The 20,787-nt window shown below is 51.3% G+C and overlaps 1 long non-coding RNA gene and 1 pseudogene across 1 annotated transcript in view; both read left to right on the forward strand.

The window, feature by feature from the left end:
* Positions 1-20,787, forward strand: part of LOC119473804 — a 58,775-nt gene that overhangs the window by 19,701 nt on the left and 18,287 nt on the right. The gene's annotated exons all lie outside the window — the stretch shown is intronic.
* Positions 1,123-3,672, forward strand: LOC108316370 (annotated as a pseudogene).

The following is a 20,787-nucleotide window of genomic DNA, read 5'->3' on the forward strand; positions in this document are numbered from 1 at the left end:
AGTGACCTACTTTTATACCCACATCCCCACAAAGGATGCAAGGATTCAACTCTCCCCAGCTTCCTCAGCTCTTTCAAGTGAAATGAGTTGATGTCTCCCAAACTGCATGGTCTGGGCTGGGAGAAAGTCACCCTCATCAGTTACTCATCCCAACCAGCCAGAGGTACTGCTCCCAGCCGTCTCTCTCCACCAATCCCAAAAACAATCCAGAAAGGCTTATATGCTGTTGACGGGAATGTAAGTTAGTTCAAACCCTGTGGAAAAAAGTATGGAAATTTCTCAAAGAACCAAAAGTAGAATCCCATTTGACCCAGCAATCCCAAAGGAAAAGAAATCAAAAAGACATATTTTATCAGAAAGATACCTGTACTTGTATGTTTATCTCAGCACTGTTCACAATAGGAAAGTCATGGAATCTACCTAAGTGTCTATCCTTGGTGGGTCGTATAAAGAAACGTGGTCTGTGGAATACTATGCAGCCATAAAAATAATGCAATCTTGTCCTTTGTAGCAACATGGATGTAGCTAGAGGCCATTATCTTAAGGGAAATAACTCAGAAACAGAAAATCAAATACTGCATGTTCTGACTTGTAAGTGGATGCTAAACAACTGGGTACATATGGAAATTAAGATGGAAATAATAGGCACTGGGGTCTATGAAAGTGGGGAGGCTGGGAGGGGGTGAAGCTCGAAAAATCACCTACTGGGCACAGTGTTCACTACTTGGGTGAAGGGGATACATACTAGAAACCTCATCATTATGTGATATATCCATGGGAGCCGGTGGACACTGGACCAGGAGCCGCGACGTGGTTGCCTAGTGGGTGGTCCTGTCTCCGGGTGGCCAGATATCGGCCTGGCGACTGCTGCAGGAGTCCACGGCCTCTGCTGGGCCTGGGTCCCGGCTCCCAATCTGTCCTGCTTCCGCTGCAGCCGCCACGTGGTACCTGCCCTGCAACTCGGAGAGGACCCAGTGCCTGCTGGAGCTGGAGCTTGACAGCGGCATCGAGGGCGAGGCCCCCAGCAGCGAGAGGGGCATGTCCCTGGACAGCCCCTTGGCCTACCCCCAGGGCCCCTTGGTGCCCGGCTCCAGCCTGAGCCCGGATTGCTATGAGCACACATTGGTGGGAGCCTATGGGCTGTACCCGGGGCCGCCGGGGCAGCAGCAGTGCATGCGGAGGCCCAAGCTGCAGCACTGGACCTCCATCCTGCACAAGCCGGCCAAGGAGGAGGCCATCGAGCGCTCATGCTCACTCTCCGAGCGCTATGAGCTCTCCTCGGACCTGCAGGACAAGCAGGTGGAAATGCAAGAACCGAAGTGTGGGGGGCACCTGGTAACCTGCCACACGGCCCGCACCATCCAGACGGCGTTTCACCAGTGCCAGTTTCACAAGAACTTCCAGCAGACTGTGCTGAGCAACATGAGGATGCAGTTCTCCTTTGAGGGGCCTGAGAAAGTGCACAGCTCCTACTTCGAGGGGAAGCAGGTCTCAGTGACTAACGATGTCTCCCAGAGTGTGGTGAGTGTGGCGACCTCAGCGAGCCGACCACCCTCAAGTCTCTGGCTCCCTCCAGCGACTCCGCGAAGGCGGTCACCGAGCTGGAGGATGCCTTCTCCCGGCCGGTGAAGTCACTGGCCGAGTCCATCGAAGATGCCCTCCAGTGCCACAGCCTGCACACCGAGGAGGCGCGGCCCTGGATGCCGAGCCCCAGATGGCCCTGCACAACATGGACCACTGCAAACTGGATGAGATGACAACCTTGTACAACGACATCACCCTGTACGTCGACGAGGAGGAGCTGTTGCCCCCTCTGCCCCTCTCGCAGGTGGGGGACCAGCCGTCCAGCACCGAGTCAGACCTGCGGCTGCGGGCTGGGGCCACTGCCCAGGACTGCTGTGCCCCAGCCCATGAGGAGGACAAGGCCGACACAGACACGAGCTTCAGCGGCTGCGGGTGGAGCACTGCCCGCTGCTCACCATCGAGCCACCCAGCGACAGCTCGGTGGACCTCAGTGACCGCTCGGAGCAGGGCTCCCTCAAGAGGCAGAGTACCTACGAGCACAGCCTCAGCGGGCAGCAGGGCAGCCCCAAGCCTGGTCACCACAGCGCCTGCCCCCCCAAGAGCCTCCCCCAGGAGGAGCCTGAGTTGCGGCCCTGATCCCCCAGGCCCCTAGACAGCCACATGACCATCAACAGCTCGGCCAACCGGCACAGCAAGTCTGAGTCTGAGTCGGACTACTCAGAAGGCGACAATGACAGCATCAACAGCACATCCAACCCCAACGACACCATCAACTGCAGCTCCGAGTGGTGGACCCAAGACAGCCTGCAGGAGCAGATGCTCAGCAAGCAGACCCAGCACAAGGAGGCCCGCAACAGCTGGGACTCTCCCGCCTTCAGCAGCCACCTCATCCGCAGGAGGCCCTGCCACAGCGGCCTGAACCTCTTCAACAAGAAGCCTGAGAAGGGAGCCCAGTACCTCATTGAGGTGGCTTCGCACCCGACACGCCCGTGGGGTTGGCCCCCTTCCTGATGCAGTGCAAGGGCCTCAGCAGGCAGATGATCCGCGAGTCCCTGGGCAACCGCAGAACCAGTTCAAGCGTGAGGTGCTCGACTGCGTGGTGGATGAGATGGACTTCTCTGCGACGGAGCTGAGGAAATTCCATTGAGACCCTCAGGAAATTCCAGGAGCGCATCTGTGTCTAAGGGGAGGCTCAGAAAGTAGAGCGGCTCATGGAGGCGTTCAGCCAGAGCTACTTTCGTCTGCAACCCCGGAGGGGTGCGGCAGTTCCAGAGCCCAGACACCATTTTCATCCTGGCTTTTGCCATCATCCTGCTGAACACCGACAGGTACAGCCCCAGCATCAAACCTGAGCGGAAGATGAAGCTGGAGGATTTCATCAAGAACCTCCGAGATGTGGACGATGGCGAGGACATTCCCCGGGAGATGCTGATTGGGATCTATGATCTGTAAGCGAGAGCTGAAGACCAATGAGGACCATGTGTCCCGGGTGCAGAAGGTGGAGAAGAAGCTAGTCGGATCCCGGCATCACGGACTTGGCTGTGTGCCCTCTCTGCCCCACCATTGGTTGGTCTGCTACTGCCAGCTCTTCAAGGTTCCAGACCCAAACAAGCCCCAGAAACTCAGACTACACCAGCGAGAAAACTTCCTGTTCAACGACCTCCTGGTGTCACCAAGATCTTCCAGAAGAAGAAGAACTCGGTGACGTACAGCTTCTGACAGTCCTTCTCACTGTACAGCATGCAGGTTCTGCTCTTCAAGTACCAGAACTACCCCTATGGCATTCAGCTCACCTCTTGTGTCCCAGGAGCAGATATCAAAGTGTTAATAAACTTCAATGCCCCCAACCCTCAAGATAGAAAGAAATTCACCGATGGCCTGCAGGAGTCCATTGTAGAAGTACAGGAAATGAAGAAGCACGGGACAGAGTAGGAGCTGGAAAAGCAGAATGGCGTCTTGCGGCCCAGCATGTCCCAGTGCTCCAGCCTCAAAAAGGAGTCGGGCAATGGAACACTGAGCTGGGCCTGCCTGGACGACAGCTACACTGCAGCGAGGGCCTCAAGCACAGTGCCCTCAGCAGCTCCCTGTGGGACCTCTCGGAAGCCGGGGTCCATCATTAGCAGTCATCACATAAGCCTGAGAGCTACATCAACACGACAGTGTCCATCTTGCCCACACGAGACTATGCCCAACTCATTTTCCCTCCTGGCCTCCTTATTCGGGAGCAAGAGAGGGAAACCACCTCCCCAGGCCCATCTGCCTCAGCCCCAGCCCCGCCACCCCCCCCACATACCAGTGGTCCTGTCCCACCTGCAGCACTCCGTGGCTGGCCACCACCCAGGGCCCCCTGAGGGGCTGCTGCAAGCCCCCATGCATAGGCATCACACCCAGCACTGCCACATGCAGCAGAACCCACCCCCCACCGCCACCACCCACCCCAGCACATTCAGCATGCCCACAAGTACCGCCACAGCCCCCGTGGGAGGCACCCAGCCTGCCAGGCCCACGCCCATGGCCATCCACCGCTGCCCTCGGCCCACATGTAGCACGCAGCGCACCATCACAGGCAGCCCCTCCCCCGCCGCCCCCCACCAGCAGCAAGGCCAAACCCAGCGGCATCAGCACAATTGTGTAGACAGCCTGAGCGGGGGTCCCAGGCTCCCTGAAACAGCTGCACACTACACAGGGCACACCCGCGGGCCACCAGCCGCACACCAAACCTGGGGTATTTCTGCTGCCATCTGTCTCCTTTCCCTTCATGGCCCAGCCAGAGCCCCAGGAGCCCACATGGCTGGTGCTATGTGGAACAAATGTCCAGAGTCCATTTAGCATTGGCACCCTGGGCACTGCTCACCTCAGTCTGAGAGATGGGTGGGCCTCAGCCACCATCAGCCTTGAAATGGTGCCACCGGCTAAGTAGATGTTGAGCTGCCTCCCCAACTCTAGCCCTCAGCTCCCCGCACCCTAATTTACATGTATATGAAAACCCAACCTAGAAAACGAATACATGCGATACAAAAACAAACTCAGCTCCCCAAAAACATGCACATGTACCCTCAAACCTAAAATAAAATTTTTTAAAGAAAAGCATTTCACAAAATGGTCTGCTTAACACATTGTACTGTTTTCCAACTCTTTAGTGAGGAAGTGTTCCCCCTTGTCTGATCTAAATTTCTCTTTCGAAAGAAGTCCATTTGCTCATGTAAGTCCTCAGAGAGAATGCGCTCAACTTCTCACCCCCAGACATTTGCAGTCATCATCCACCCCATGGCAGTGTCCCCACGCTACCCCTGTTCTAAGCCTCTGCCCTCCCTCTCTACCAGCCACACTATACCTGGAAGGCAGCAGCCCAAGCCCTGCGGCGCAAGCATGGAGGGAGCCAGGGAGGCAGCTCTGAGCTTTTAGTTACAGCCACTTCCTTGGACATTGCTTCGCTCGTCCAGATGGTGAGCCGGGTAAACAAGAAGTCCCTGTTCTCCATCAGCATGTCAGCAAGCGCCTCACTCTCAGGCATCTGCCGAGCTGGGGGCATGATCTCCGTTTATAGTTTGGCCCTCCTCAGCGTACCAGAAATGTGCCCTTGTGTAAACACTCAGAGCCCTTCCTCTGGGGAGGACACATGGACAGGACAGTGAACACCTTGCTCCTAGTGGCCTGGAGAGAATGAAAATATCACTTTCCTTCCTCCAGCCCTGTCTGCCCCTAATCGCTCCAGCCCACCAATAGCCAAAGAGCCCTCATGTGCAGGGAGACACCTAACTGGCTCAGCTGCCAATTTTGCTGAATCTGTATTCAGCTGCTACCCTCTCATCCCCCTTGGCCCTGCCACTTACTAGCTGTGTAACCATGGGCAAGGCACTTAAACTTTCTGAGCAACCGTTTCTCAAGTGAATAATAATTCCACCTATCTCATAAGAGTCTCCCTTTGCTGAAAGGACTTGAAAAAACAAAACTCATACAGTGCCTGTGGATGCCAGGGTCTCTCTACAACTGTTCATTCCTTTCCTTTTACCTACCTGATGCTATCTCTTGTCCCAAAAAGAAGTGTGTAGGCTGGGCACAGTGGCTCACGCCTGTAATTCCAGCACTTTGGGAGGCCAAGGCCAATGGATCTCTTGAGCTCAGGAGTTCCAGACCAGCCTGGCCAACATGGCGAAACCCCCTCCCAACCAAAAACACAAAAAGTAGCCAGGTGTGGTGGTACACACCTGTAATCCCATCTACTTGGGAAGCTGAGGTGGGAGGGTCATTGGAGCCTGGGAAATAAAGGACAGTGAGCAGTGAGCCGAGATGGCACCCCAGCCTGGATGACAGAGTGAGACCCTGTGTCAAAAAAGAAAATAATTAATTTTTTTAAAGTGTGTAATTGCCCAATGACTGGGACAAGTCTGCTTAGATCAACGTTCTCTGCTCACTGGTGCTCAAGACTCCCTTCCACCTGCTGGTCCTGAGCTTCTCACCTGTTGGTTCTTGAAACTCCAGTTACTGCTGACTTTTAAACTTTTGTCTTGCATGCAGACACATCATCAACTGCTCCTGCCTCTGACCTCTGATCTCTGACACTCTCTCTCCATCAGCTGGCCTTGCTCTCTCATCAGTACCTGACTGGTGGCCCTTCTCTCCTGTTGCTAATAATCTCCATGTCTGGGCTCCCAATTTATGTCGGTTGAGTGATTGAATAAATGGTTGAACGAATGAGCAAATGAATAGAAGCACAATGCAAACTGGAAAATGATTTGTAATCTAGCCGACACTCTGGACTTGAATCTTCACACTTCATCCATCACTGTATGGGATTTGTACTCACTATTAAAAATATTCCATGACATTGTTTTTCTAGTTCTGGTAGGAGGCTGTGGCTGACACATATTTCTTAGGAGCCAGAGGAAAAATGTTGCTATCCCTTCTCTTCTGAAGGGGGGCCAGCCAAAGATAAAAATTTGCCTTCCTAAACAGAGCCTGCATAAGCCCATGGCCTGGGAACCAAGATGCCGGCTCCTACCTCTCATTCAATTCCTGCATCTCCCAGTCAGTTGTGGCCTGGGCAAGTTACCTCACCTCTCTCACCAGCTGGCTGCAAGCTCCCTCCAGGTCTGCATGAATACACGCCTGGTATGCAGAGGTGTTTGAGCCAGCTTATGCTGATTTGCTAGAACTCATTGTTCAATTTTCAGTAGTTCTGCAACCTGGTGGTCATCATATTGTGGATTGAAATTAGCCTCAGTGGGAGCATCTACCACAGGAATTTGCAAATGCTTCTAGTCAGGGCTTTTTCATCAAAGAGTCAGTTGTTAAGCATTCACCAACATACCACTGCTTGCACAAGTGTATTTCCTCATCTCTGAGTGCTCTGGGAAGCCAGAATGGCATGGAACCCATAAGTGAGCCTCAACTTCCTTCTCTTTAAAATGGGTGGATACTTCATTGCTTTCTGCCACACAGGCTGCACTGCCTCAGCCTCAGAAGTGCGTGAAAGAGAAGGCCTTTCTGCCGCTACGACATGAAGGAATACGGACAGAATCATAAAATCATACCATCCAGATCTTAGCCACTGCAGTTAACCTTCCTAAAATATAAGCTTGATCTCATCATTTCTCTGCTCCAAAACCTTCGATGGCTCCCTAGTGCCTCTGATATACAGTTAAACCCTAACCTCCTTCATTTCCTCAGCCAACCTGCCTCTAATTTCTTCTCCTTCCACTCCTTCATGCAGTGTCTCCTCTTGTGGCTGTTTTGCATATATGCTATGCAGACAGCTCTAATTATTGCCTGCACACTACTTGTGTCCCCTTTATTGGGTAAGAGCATGTTAACTTGTACTTGGGAGAGAGTTGAGGCCATTATCTAGATTACAGATCTGGAATGCATGAGGAGTAACCAGGAACTAAAAACGTGATAGAAAGTATTGCTTCATCCCTGGGGCTCTGGAAGCAGACTTCCTGCATGTGAGACTCAGCTCTATCACTTAACCTGCTATGTGATCTCAGGCAAGTTGCTTAACCTCTCTAAACCTCAGTTTTCTTATCTGCAAAATGGAAATCCTAGAAGAACCTACCTCCTGGGGTTGCTGTAAGGATTAAGTGAGTTACTGCATGTCAACGACTCAGCCCAATGCCCAGTATAGACTTAGCACATAAGAAACATTTGCTGATACTAGTTGCATCATGTTATCTTTGCTATGATCAACCTCAGATCATCATCACCATCATCATTATTTACATTAATAACTCAGGCTGTAAGTAAGTATCTGTCCACACATCTTTCTGAATTACTCAGCTCTTAGTGGAAATTTCTTCAGACCAGAAGTCTCAGGAAATAATTCAGTGCCATCCACCCTCATCCTCCAACACTGGTGAAGGACAGATTTTGAAGACTTCTAGAGCCCAGTTAACAGCTCTGACTTTGCAATTCCCCCCACACTATGATCAGATACGTAAACTAGAAGCCAAGTAAGACATTTGCATTTGAGACATAAAGAGGCAAAAGGAATTTTCTACTAATGAGACTCCATCCAGGGTTTTTCCACCCTGCACAGGTTACTATTAGCTCGGCCCTAGTTCTTTTCTGAAAGCACCTCCTCCTGGAAGCTGCAAATCTTCAGACCTGGAAGCTTAGGTTTGAGCCATCCCATTCCAGGGCCAATCCACTCCAGAGCTTGCCAAGACAACAGAATAGCCCTGGAGAGCTGGTGGATCAATGCAGAGACTTAAAAGGGAGAGGATGACCCAGTGTAAGCAAATGTGCTGTGAAAATTGGAAAATGCTATTCACATCCTGATGCAGTTCTACTGCAACCTTTAACACCCTTCATGGGTAGCTCATGACGTTCAAACTCCCTAGCTTGCCGGCTCCCTCCCCAATCTGACTCATCTCAAAACATCAGCTTGAGATATAAAACTGGGTTCAACATAAATTCAGACTCATCTGCACATATCTGAAGGCCCACTGGGGAGAATCTAACAGAGAAAGTGATTCGTATGAGGCATTGATACCCAGTGAGAATGAACTAATTCCGGAGACTGAACACACTCTCCATCTAGGAGCAGTGGTGCAGCATGAGTGGAAAACAGAGGGACATGGAGTGGGGTCCTGCACGTGTCACTCAGATTGCCAGCCCCGTGGGCCTGAGCCTGACTCCTGCTTGGTGCTGCGTAGGGAAAGGAAATGAACTGAGAGGCTGTAAAGAGTTGGTCTGATTTCCCATTCAGAGTGACTTGTGAAATATATATATTTATATTCTGGTCAGCTTCTACCTCTTCCATATATATATATAGCTGATATATATCAAGCTGATATATAAATGTTGACCAGCAGCTGACGCAGGACTGGGAAGTAATCATGAGAAGCCTCATAACTGTCTTACCAGTGACTTGAGACAAAAACAATGGTGGGAACCAAGCATTAGCTGTCAAGACAAATTCTTAAGAGCACATGGGGTGTTTCGGGGAGTAATTTTGGTTGGACAGAGGATCCTCCTAGAACACGTGGAGGTAGGCCCAGGAAGTACAGGCTTTTGATGCTCATTGTGATCTGAGGTGTGCCCAGGTTGGTACCGAGTCCTACAGAGAAAGGACTGTTCTTATTACCAGAGAACCTCATCATCCAAATCCCACTTCACCACTTACTAACAGTGGGCAGTTCACTTGAGCAAGTCACCTAAACACTCTGTGTCTCTATCTTCTCACCTATAATAATAACCACCTCCAGGGTCATATGAGGATTAGCTAGATTAATTCATGCAAGAGGCTTTGGGTGGCTTTTGGCACATGGTGAGTGCTCTGTGTTAGCCACATCACCATCATTATCACCCAAAGATAGAAATAACAGCATGATGATCCTAAGCCTGGCTCTGCACCCAGATTGTGTGGGTTTGAATTCCAGCATCCCCCTGACCCCTTATTAATTGTGAGTAATTTACTTCTCTGTGCTTCTGTTCTCTCTGTAAGTAAGGATAATGTTATGGGACCAACAAGGTTCATACGCCTACTTCAGAGTAACAAGCCAATGATACTGAGACAACAGGTTTTGCAGCAGAGAAACTTTCACGATTGCAGGGCACCAAGTGAGGAGATAGGAAGAGACTCTCAAATCCACCTCCTCCTGGAGTTCTGGGCCAGGTGTTTTTAAGATGCTCATGGAGGATGGGGGGCTGAAAAATTAGGGTCACTGATTGTCAGGGTAAGGGGGTGAAATTATCAGGACTTGCAAACTTGGTGATTCAGCTCCCGTGTTGTCCTTCAGACCAGCTGGTGTCAGTAGTTTTGTTGGTATGCAGGACCTGAAAGGATATCTCAGATGAAAAACTTAATGTTTCACAGTGCTCAAGTTGATGTGTGTATAGAGGAAGGAGAGGTCAGACAGCAAGCTGGCCTAATGATTCACATTAAGTGTGCTGCAAGCTTGGTTTATTTTTGTTTCTCCCCTCCCTTCTCCTCTGATTCGTTTTATAAAGTTTATAGGGATAGTTTCAATAATGTGAATGTCTCTCCCTTAGGGTTGATGCAGGAATTCACTTGGTAGGTGGTAGCAATGTCCATTATCAGACTTAATACTTCTCTCCAGCATCTAGCTGGTCTTGCTGGTGTCCTTACCACCCTGGCCTAGCACCCACCCATGTGACAATACTTAGCCTCACTGCTATGCAAGTGCTCACACTAACTCCTTGCACAAAATACTCTCCTTTTGCCATTTTGTCTAACTGATTCATATTTTAAAACCTGACTCAAGTCCTACTTCCTCCAAGAAGTCTTCCCCCAGAACAGTGATCTCTTACTTCTCTGATTTGTGACCTCATATGCTCCTACACAGCCCAGCCAGGTGTTCTCCGACCCAGGTGCCTGCTATTATACTAAGCACCAAGTCAGCACTGGAATCCATGAAGATGTTGGGGTTAGGGTCATAAATTGAAAACATCCCTGCTCTCAAGTTTGAGTGAACAGGGAAAACAGACAAATGCCTCTTCATCTGAGCTGACCAATGTTACAACAGATAAGCGCAGGGCTTCATGGAACATGGAGAAGTGAATCGGACTAGGAGAGGCTTCTCAGGGGCACAGGACATCTGTGCTGAGTCCTGATGTAGGAGGAGCTGGCTGGTTCAGGGGCAGGGGTGAGAGAGAAGAACGGTGTTCTAGGCCGTGCTACTTTCCTAAGGCAGCCATGAAAACGATAACAAGCTGGATGGCTTCCAACAGCAGAAAAGCATTCTCTCACAGTTCTGGAGGCCAGAAGTCAAATTCAGGGGTCAGCAGGGCCATGCTCCCTGCAAAGGCTCTAGAGAAGAATCTTCTCTTGCCTCTTCCAGCTTCTGGTGGCCACAGGCGTTTCACAGCTGTGGCTCTGATCTCTGTCTCTGACTTCACACGGCTTCCCCTATCCCCACCTTGTCTCTCCTCTGTGTGTCTTGGAGAAGAATACTTATCATTGGATTTAAGATCCAACCAGATAATTCAGGATGATTGCATCTCTAGATGGTTAACTTAATCACATCTACAAAGATCTGTTTACAAATAAGGGTGTGCCCACAGGTTCCAAGGGTCACAGTGTGGGCAGCCTGAGGATGGGATGGTGGCCAGTTTGTTTCCACTCTCAGCAGGGCCTCGGGGACTCCGAGTCGAAGGCTGTGACATTCACTCTGGAGGCTTCCCACGTCTTCACCACTCGCTCTGTGCTTGCCAGCCCTCCATGGTCCTGCCTGGCTAGATCTCCCATCACTGCAGCTGTGCCACTTGCTTTTGGAGAGAATTTTAACTTGCAACTCCACTTTTCTAGACTTCCGTGTTCTTAGTCATAAAACAGGTAGTAAATCCTTGACCTGCTGGTCTCACAGGCATAGAGAATTTGCAGCACTATGGGTGTGAAAAGCACTTGGCACATTGTAAAGCATCGTAATATAATGAATTAAGCCACCCTAAACCTGTTCTTGTACAAGTCACACATACAAACACATAGGCATACTTACACACTTACTTTTATCATTGATTTGTATTACTGCTCTATTACCTGATTTCCTCATTTCCTAGTCCCACTGTTGCATGATTTCAATTTTCGCCTATGAATTCACATATGTTATAATGGTCTCTGAATTCCTGGGTTGGGCAAGGAGGAATGTCTCCTGCCTCTCAATGTGAAGCAGAGTTCCTGAGCTTGGGGAGAAGTCTGTTTCTTGAGGGTAATGGGTATCTAATGTAAGGTGGGCTGGTGACTGATGGACTCTTCCTCCCCAGAAGTAAGGGATGCTTCATGACTTTTCTTTACAAACAGCTTTGGACGCAGCTTCTGCAGTTGCTGTCAGCTCAGTGACTTCCATGCAGGCCACCCCATGAGTGAGGAAAGCATGGAGGTGGCAGCCCTCCTCCAAGTCCCCCAAACTACCTCTGCTGACAACATTGACTCCGCTGGGTGGAGGTACGGCCAGTCCTTGATGGCCCCTAGAAGCAGTGTCTGTCCCTGCTGATGCAGTTTCTTCCCTGTGTGTAGTTTGCGTCCTCCTGAGAGTAGACATCATACAAGCCAGAGCCCTCCAGCTGATAAAGAGCCCAGTCACTCTGGACTTTGCATCTGATGCCCCAAGTTCAAGGACAATCCTACCCTGCTTGTCAAGAGGGCCTTGGCTTCCTTGGCCTGGGAGGGAATGTAATGATTTCCTTCATTTCAGGGCTTTTTGTTTGTTGGTTTTCTGCCCTTGTTTTGTTTTTGAGACAGGATCTTGTTCTGTCGTCCAGGCTGGAGTGTAGTGGTGTGATCATGGCTGACTGCAGCCTCAAACTCCTAGGCTCAAGCTATCCTCCCTCCTCAGCTTCCCAAATAGGGGAGACTGCACGTGCACACCAGCATGCCTGACTAATTCCACATTTCTAAGCAGAAAGAGGCGACTTGAGCTTCTTGAAGGAATTCTAGCCTGGGAGCGGGGAACTTGGGTTCTACTCACAGTCACCAATTGGCTGTGTGATGCTAGAAAAATTTCTTCACCTCTCTGGGCTTTGGCTCCCTCTTCCACAAAACTGTGGGACTTAAATCTGATGATCTCTTTGGCCCCTTCCTGCTCTCATATGCTGAGGTTCTGACCTGCCGGTTATCCCCAGGACTGAACTGCTCTGCTGCAGAAGGGGAGAGAGGTCACTCTTTTCCCTCAATTTTCTGCTGGGCTGGAGTGAAAAGGTCAGAGAGAACTTTCCCCAGGGATGCTTACACCATGGCACATTTTCCTCTTTTCTTAATTCATTCAACAAATATATATTTGGTGCTTCATATATGCTGGCACTGGTCTAGGCACTGAGGGATTTAGCCATAAATGAAATAGATGAAAACCCGCCCTTGTGGAGCTTGACAGACAATAAACTATAGGTGGTGAGATCTGTGACAGGTGGGAGAAACCACAACTAAGGTAAGGAGGGCGTCATGGGGGGTGGGTGCTAGCGAGGGCAGTGATCATGTTAAATATAGTGGTCAGGAAGGGCCTGACCAATACAGTGACCATTGATAAAGTCTGGGGGCTCTGGAGATGAGAGTTCAGAGTGGGCGAAGACCTGCAACCTGGGAGCATTGTGGAGATCGGTGTGAACAGGGAAAGAGAGCTCTGCAGCTTGGCCTGAGGCCGTCAAGAAGATGATGGTGGAGACTGTGAGGTGGGGAGCGTGAGTCTTCGGAGGAGCACACTGCGCTCTGGCCCCTTCCTCACTGGCCGACGGAACCAGGGAGGCCAGGCTGTCCCAGCCCACCCACCGTGCAGAAGGTGCCCGGACTGTGTCTCAGCTCCCACCCAAGGCAGACAGCCTTACCCAGGGGTCCTGGCACCCCAAGAAAGGCCGCACAGCAGCATCCACAGCGTGCCCTTGTCTGAAGGGCAGTGCGGGTGTCGGCGAACGAGCTGGAATTAGACTTCCTCACTCACTACCTCCCTCCTTCTCACTCCTTGGTACAGCTGAAGATGGGCAGGGGGATCCGGAGAGCATCCCAGTTAATTTCAGAGCAGTTCCAGGCCCTGGGCCTGCGAACTAAGTTCTGTAAGGAGACAGCACGGAGAAGCGTGAGAGCCTCACCCAGTGGGGTGGTGGCAGGACTCCTGCATGGACAGCCCCCTGTCTGTTCACAGAGAGGAAAGCTTTGGCTGCTTGGAAGCATTTTCACCAACTCTGTCTGGAATTTTCCACCTAGGCCCTTCTCCCTGACTACTCCATCCTGGGCTTGTGAATCCAGACCCCAAACCTTCAGAACTTGGAGTTATACACAAAGGGCTGGACTCAGGAGTGGGAGAAAGGGTGGGTCTGGGGGAGTCTCTGAGGATACTGTGGCCCATTGCTGTCCCTGCCCAAGTCACTCTGAACGCCTCCCCTCTGATTCCTCCTTTTCTTCCTTCCTCTTTCCCTCCTGGGGAGCCCAGGACACGATTGCTGCCTGTCACAGGGGGAGCCCATCCCACCCTGGTCCCCACCTTGTGACACACGAGGTCCCCTCTTCACCCAGGACTCCAGCTTTGCCCACTTGGGGCCGGCATCAGGCCCAGCCATGACCCAAAACTTTCCACAGCTCAGTTTGCAGAGGCAGGGGAGTGCCATGGAAAGAGGAGAAGGGGAAGATATTTGAACATAGAAGTTCAGGAAAAAGGAAGGAAAGCACAGTCAATTAAATCAACTGCCACGTTGGAAGGCAATGTCATTGTGGCCACTGGGATGGGAAGACAGTCAGCGGCTCTGGATCTGAAGCCTGGTGGAGGGAGGAGCATGGTGTGTTCTTACTGTGCTCTCCAGCATGAGAAAGAAGCCCATCCGCCCTGCCTGGAGACCGGGCTTCTCCCAGCCTTCCCCAGGGCTCTCCTGATACCCTCTCATCCTCAGGAAAGTACCACCATCCCCACCGCCCTGGCCTGTCCCACCTAACTCTCTCTGAAGTCCCTGTGAGAAACACTGAATGATCGGGCCTCTGTAGGGCCTTTAAAATAGACTGTGGATCCCCTGCAAAAAAAAAAAAAAAAAAAAGTCCCTGGCTAAAAATAGCTCTCAGCATCTAAGGGAGAAAAAAAGAAACTGCAGCAAAATTCAACTGGAGCAGTGACTTTCCTGTCTCTGATGTTCCGGGTCAGTTCCAGCCCTGGAGAAGGCTGTGAGGGAGATAGGGGAGGAGGGGGTCCTTCAAGGACAGAGGAAGGATCAGAATCGCTATCTGTGGCAAACATCTCTCTCCATTCCCTGAATTGTGGTACTGGGCCCTGCCTGGTCCAAGCAGCCGGGCGGTGCTCAAGGCAGCAGCAGGGAGCAGCAGATTCCCGGGTTAGAAATAGGAGCCGTGCAGAGTGGCCACTGGGGTCCAGGGATGGAGAGGCCTCCAGGCATGGGTGCACTGCCCTGTAGAGGCCGTAAAGACGTGCACTCAGCAGAAGCTGGAGTCAGGACCAGATCTGATGCTGAGAGTGCTTGTGAGCCAAACAGCTCGGAATGACTAAGGGGTGACAGAGTTGCTCTGTCTTGAAGAGCTCCTGCATCTACACTCAACTAAGGAGCAAAGAAGCCCTCTGGGAACGGCCACTCAGAAAGTCAGAATTCCCATCCAGGACTTGAGTGCAGGAGAAGCAGAGCCCCGTGGACTTCTTTGCGTACGATCCTTTCTGTGCTGGCAGTGAGAGAATAGCATAGAGACATGATTTTACCTGATAGAAATGTTTTAAGGAATACGAAAAGGGTACACACACACACACACACACACACACACACCACACACACTTTTCATTTTCAATTATGAAAGACAGGGTCTGCTTATTCTGCACTTGCCAAAAAGCTATCACCGTAACCTGGAGAAAAGTCAGGCTGCAGCTGGAGAAAGAAGGGCTCCTGGTGGCTCGGTTCAGCTGTGGGCTCCCTCTGAACCGTGAGTCGCATGTGCTGGTCAAAGGGACGAATGAGTGTTAGTAAGTGAATGAGATCGTTGGGGGGTGGAACTAGACACCAAGCCCCCAAACTAAATTTTGATAGCTAGTGTTTTGTTACCATAATTTGCCATTGAGGTGTACAGCCACATGCCCACAAAGACACACACCATACACACACACACACACACACACACACACACACACACACACGTTATGGAAATTTGTTCCTCAAATAAGTACCTATGCAGCCCACCATGGATTCCAACATCACCTGGACTCCTATCTTATCTCCAAAAGCATTAGAAGGTCACTGCCATGCCAAGAAAGGGAACAAAGCGGTTTTTAGGGACGGCCAGACCGTTTGTTAGGGATGAAGCAGTTTCCAAAGCTGTAAGGGAAAGAGGGAGTGATGAGGGGGGAAGAGGCTGGGACACCGCGGCAGGTTAGGGCACACGTTCCTGCTCAGCTGGCACTGTGGCTGCCGCGCTGCCCTCTGTGGCGGTCACAATATGCCTGTCCCCAGAAGACAGCAGTTTACAGGGTGTGCGGTGGCACTCACCACAGTTCATGACCCATACTTCTTTGCAAGTTCAGGGCAGGGAAAATACCCTCTTGGTCATTTTGTCTTCTTAACCTCAGAACCTGCTTTTCTGTCGTTTTCTTCCTTAGGAATTCCTCTGCTTTCCCCACCCCGAGGGAGCTCATCCTGATCTATGTCACCACATTCACGGTTGGCAGATACCCGGCCAGAAGTTGGCCAGTCCAAACCCAGGCCCGCCTCCCCTTCCCTCCAAGACCCTCCTGGGCAAGGAATGTTTGGGTCCCGCCAGCCCAGCCCTCCCCTGCCGGCGTCTTCCCCAGCTCCTTGCCCTGTCTCCCGAGCTCACTCCATCTGCAAAACCAGGAGAGCGACCCTTGCTGCTTCTCATCCGTGAATGTGCTTTAAGGAAAGGGAGGAAAACCAAACAACTTAGAAAAGAAAAACCATCCCCCCTCGCTGCCAAGCCCTGGTTCTCGGTGTCTGTGCACACCAAGACGGCAGCGCTGTGCGGGGGCCTGGGGCACGCGGTGGTGCAGTGTTTTCTCAGCGGCTTGGCTCACTCTGGCAGTACTTTTCCTCTTCTGACACCCGGGCCCTTGGAGAAATAGCCCTGGGTCCCCCTAGCGACAGAAGCTCACAGCGCCGACCTGGGACGCCTCCCACCAGCGTGGTAATTAGCCAGCAGTGTAGTTACAACCACACTCTCATTAACTAACAGCGGGAGAAGACACGGTCCCCGTTTCCTTGGAGACCTAGCAGCGCGTGCTTCTATTGCATTGAGTGTTCCCTACAAGCTCAAAAGCCCCCAGGTGGTTATCTGCGTAGTGTTTACTGCAGCGGATGGAGGCCGAGACCTGGTATCACTGTGTTCCAGGCCGGTGCTACTCAAAGTGTGGTCCCTGAGCTATGCATTCAGCATCACCTGAGAGCTTGATAGAAATGCAAATTCTCTGGCCTCTGAAGCCTACTGAGTCAGCAACTCGGCGGTTCGGAGCCCAGGAATCTGCATTTGACAGGTTCTCCAGCTGATTCAGATCCACCATGAGGCATGAGGACTGACCTAAACTAAGCATGCCCTGACATTTTGTTCCTGTTAATCACCAGCAACTTCTGCTGAGGAGCCGAACAAAAAGAAACTGAAAGATACTTCCTCCTGTTCCAAGCAATATGTAATATTGTAATTATGCAATAATGCAATTACGTTCTCGATTGGAATAATATTGGATACATATAGTGGATCCATACATGGTGTGGAATAACATAATACAATTATGTGTTGATTGGAATGAGAAATGCTTTCTCCCAGGTTTGTCTCCAAGGAGATTTCCCTGCTCCTCCCATTGTCATCTAAACCCACCTCGGAATGGAGTCACTGAAGCATCTCCAAGAGATGAAGCAGGACTGGGAAATCAGGAGCAGCAAGGACTCTGTCACCATTAGGAAGGCGGCCTCACAGGGCGCCACGAGCTGGCACTGGCCGGCGCAAAGTAAGCAGGACCAAAACAGAAACCAGACAGCAAGCAAGTGACTGTTGACACAGGAAATGTAAACCTTAGCCCTGGACTTGCACTTTTCCAGCCTGGTGCTGTGCATCAATTACTGTCAACAGTGTTGAGCTCAGAAGGGCTCAGCCTCATTTTGATGAGTCAACTGGTTCTAAGAGGCCAATCTCATTTTATTTTAACCGGTGTTTTTTTTTTTTTTTTAAATGCTTGCTTATGTGGGGGGATAGGGCCACTTTTGATACTGTTCAAACTTCGGAAAGTAGCAAGTTGGTAACAAATGACCCATAGCACAAGAGGAAAAAGTGAACATACCACTGTCTATTGCAGGAGGAAACTTGGAGATCACCTAAATCAACATCCTGCCTGCTGGACAAGGAAACCCAGGCCCTGAGTGGAAGACTGACACTGGAGGAAAAAGGGTTGTGTACAAGATCACCTTTCCATGTCTCCCCTCCTCATTCCAGATCTAATGACCAGGGAGGCATTCAAAATAATTCAGCCTCATTCTTAGCCTGGTGACATTCCAGGAAATCTGTGAGCAAGTGGTGTTTAATTTGACCTGGAAAATCATTTTTCCCGAAAGACACCTGATCTCTTTGCTGTGTCATGGTCCCTACGGATAATTTCCCTCCACAGAGTAAACTGAACCAGAGTCCCCGGGGCATCCAGCCTCTGCATGGAGTTGCCAGGAGCATTTCCCAGTACTTCCTGCCGCTTCCTCTACGACCTCTTCCTGGAAGTTGCAGGCACCCATAGGCAAGGACTCCCTAAGCTGCCCGCTTGCTTTCACAGGTCAGGGGATCAGGAGCCTTTGAGGCATCAGCTCCCCGACATCTACTTAGAATCCCAGAGCAGCTGCGTTCACTTCTGCACCCAATACCTCCGGGGGAGTGGGGCAGAAGGGCAGGTGATTGCCCATTAACTGGCCACCCAGCCACATCGGGACGGCTGGCCATGCCTCTGCCAAAGGGGAAGAGAATCCAGCAGCCCCAGAGGAAGGCAGTGCTGACTCCCAGCCTGAGTAGATTCGCATCGCAGGTTGGGTTGGTCCTTCCCGGACAGCTCTTCCAACAAGCCATGGCTCACCCATGGGCAGCACTGACCAGCTAAGGAGAAATATTAAATACAAGTGGTGATGGCTCCCTCTAGTGGGCAGACGTCAGAGAGCGAATGTGGCTCTGAATCTTCAAGGAAAGCGGGAAGGCTCTGCTGGATGCTACAGGGCTGATGTCTGCGGCTCAAAGATTCTCATGCATAGACCTCAGGTCACACACAACTTCTACAGGAAGTTGCGTGTTGGTTTCTAGAAGTTGTGTGTTTGTTTGTTTGTTCGTTCATTCATTTGTTTCATCATGTCCAGCACATGCAGGCCTTGGCCATAGAGACAATTACTCTTGATCTCTGATTGTAGTCTTACCTTCAGCCACAGGCCGGGTTGAAGCCAGAGCTCCCGAGTGCTGCTCCCCTACCCTGGAAACCTCTTCCAGCCCTGCCTCACCGTGAACCAACCACTCTCCCTTCCCTGAAGCTTGCTTTCCTTCATTTGCTAGAGGCTGTGGTGTGCAGGTCCACCAGCTGACTTCCTGTCTCTAAAGTGCTTTGACACACGAGGACTCCATAGAGATGACCGAATAAGTCATGGCTCATTGTTCATCTAAGAGGCCGCCAGCAGGATCATTCATGGCCTTCTACACTTGGAGGAGGTCTGGTAGCCGCACGCACTTTTATGAACGTCACCGCACTTGGCTGTCGCGACAGCCATCGGATTCACCTTATCCTCACCTCTCCCACTGCCCCTCCCCCCAGCAACCAGGTTGGCTCCATCTCTCTTAGCTCTGAGATGGAGCTGAGAGCTGGGTCCTCCTCTACGGCCCACAGAGCCAAAGAGTCCAGACCCAGGGTTCAATCAGGGCTGTTAGCTTTGTCTAGGAGCCCCATGAAAATAAAGCAGAGGAGTTCTAGACTTCCTTAGCAGAAAGAGAAAGTCTATGTGACCCATCCCATAATAGTGATGATAATCAGGACAATGGCTAACACTTAAACCGGGCAGGCACGGGAAGCAATATACTTACAGCGACTCATTTGATCATCACAGCAACCCTACATCACAGGTCATCCCAGAACCTTCCATTCTTGCCTGGATGCAGAATCACTGCAATAAGAGCCAGAGTAACCTGGTTGTTATAAATGCCTGCCACAGAGTATGGATGCTTGACAGGTTTACATGAATCTCCCTAGGCAAGAGGAAAGGGCTTCCCTTTTCCAGGAAGGTCCCAGAAATCGGTTCACCCTTGGTTATTCTTTCCACAGTTACTAATCTCAGAATTACTAAAGTGGGAGGAGACACTGGAGAAGATTTCCCCATTTCCCCATTTCCCGATGAGCTAACTAGGGGATCAGGGTGTGGAGTGTTGATGTGAAACCACAGTGAGGTAGCGGCAGGGCTGCGGCTGGCCCCCAGGTCTTTATGCTTCATCCCAAAGCTTGTTCCTCTCTCCCATGCTGTGGCCACCACATACTCGAGTGAATAAAGAGCCCCGGGGTCTCCCCTTCGACGGCCCAGGAAGCTCCATGGCCGTCAGCCAGCCCAGCTGAGCTCTGGAAACAGAATCTGTCCAATATCAGCCTGCAGCACACGGGAGTGTCCTGGCAAAATGGTTCTCTGCTACCTCACCCTCAAATAAAGACAAGAGTCACCCCTGGAGTGACGCATTCCAACGACAAGCAGACAGCAGAGAGCCGGGACAGTTGCACGGCAGCCTGGGCCATCAGCCCTCCTGCTTGCAGATGCTGGGTGGCCGTCCTCCATTATCTGTCCACTCTGGAAGAGACCACCCTGGCCCTCCCTCGGGAGCTATGATGGAGGTGTTCTCAGCCTCCCACTGGATTTTCTTCTTTGCTCCAGAATGGTTTCAGGTCCTTCTGCTGAGGTCCTCCATGCAACCAGCTTTCCCTTCCCCACCGCCTCTACCCCAGTGTAGTTGCTCTCCTGCTCCCCATTTTGGAGTAGCTTCCACCAGATGTCGCTTGCCAGCTGGAGTCAGTGCCAGTCATGTCCCCAACTTTCCTAGGAGTGGCTAGGTGGGAGGAGCACCTTCCAGATAATCTGTCTCTACTGCTCTGTCACCATAGACTTGATAGCACTTCCCTGGCCCGAGAGCACTTGGGGTTCTCTAGCTACTTTCTTATAGGTGCTCTGTCACATGGCCAGCCAAGAAGCAGACCTGGCCTGCTCTAGTGTGAGTGTGGACAACAGGAATGTGAAGAAGGTAGTGAATAAAATTGGGGGTGGGTGTGTGAAGGGCAGGAAGGGTGAGAGACTGAGAATGTATCACAGACGCTCAGATGCCCCCCA

The sequence above is a fragment of the Cebus imitator genome, unplaced genomic scaffold (assembly GCF_001604975.1).
Source record: "Cebus imitator isolate Cc_AM_T3 unplaced genomic scaffold, Cebus_imitator-1.0 Scaffold187, whole genome shotgun sequence".
Lineage (NCBI taxonomy): Eukaryota > Metazoa > Chordata > Mammalia > Primates > Cebidae > Cebus > Cebus imitator.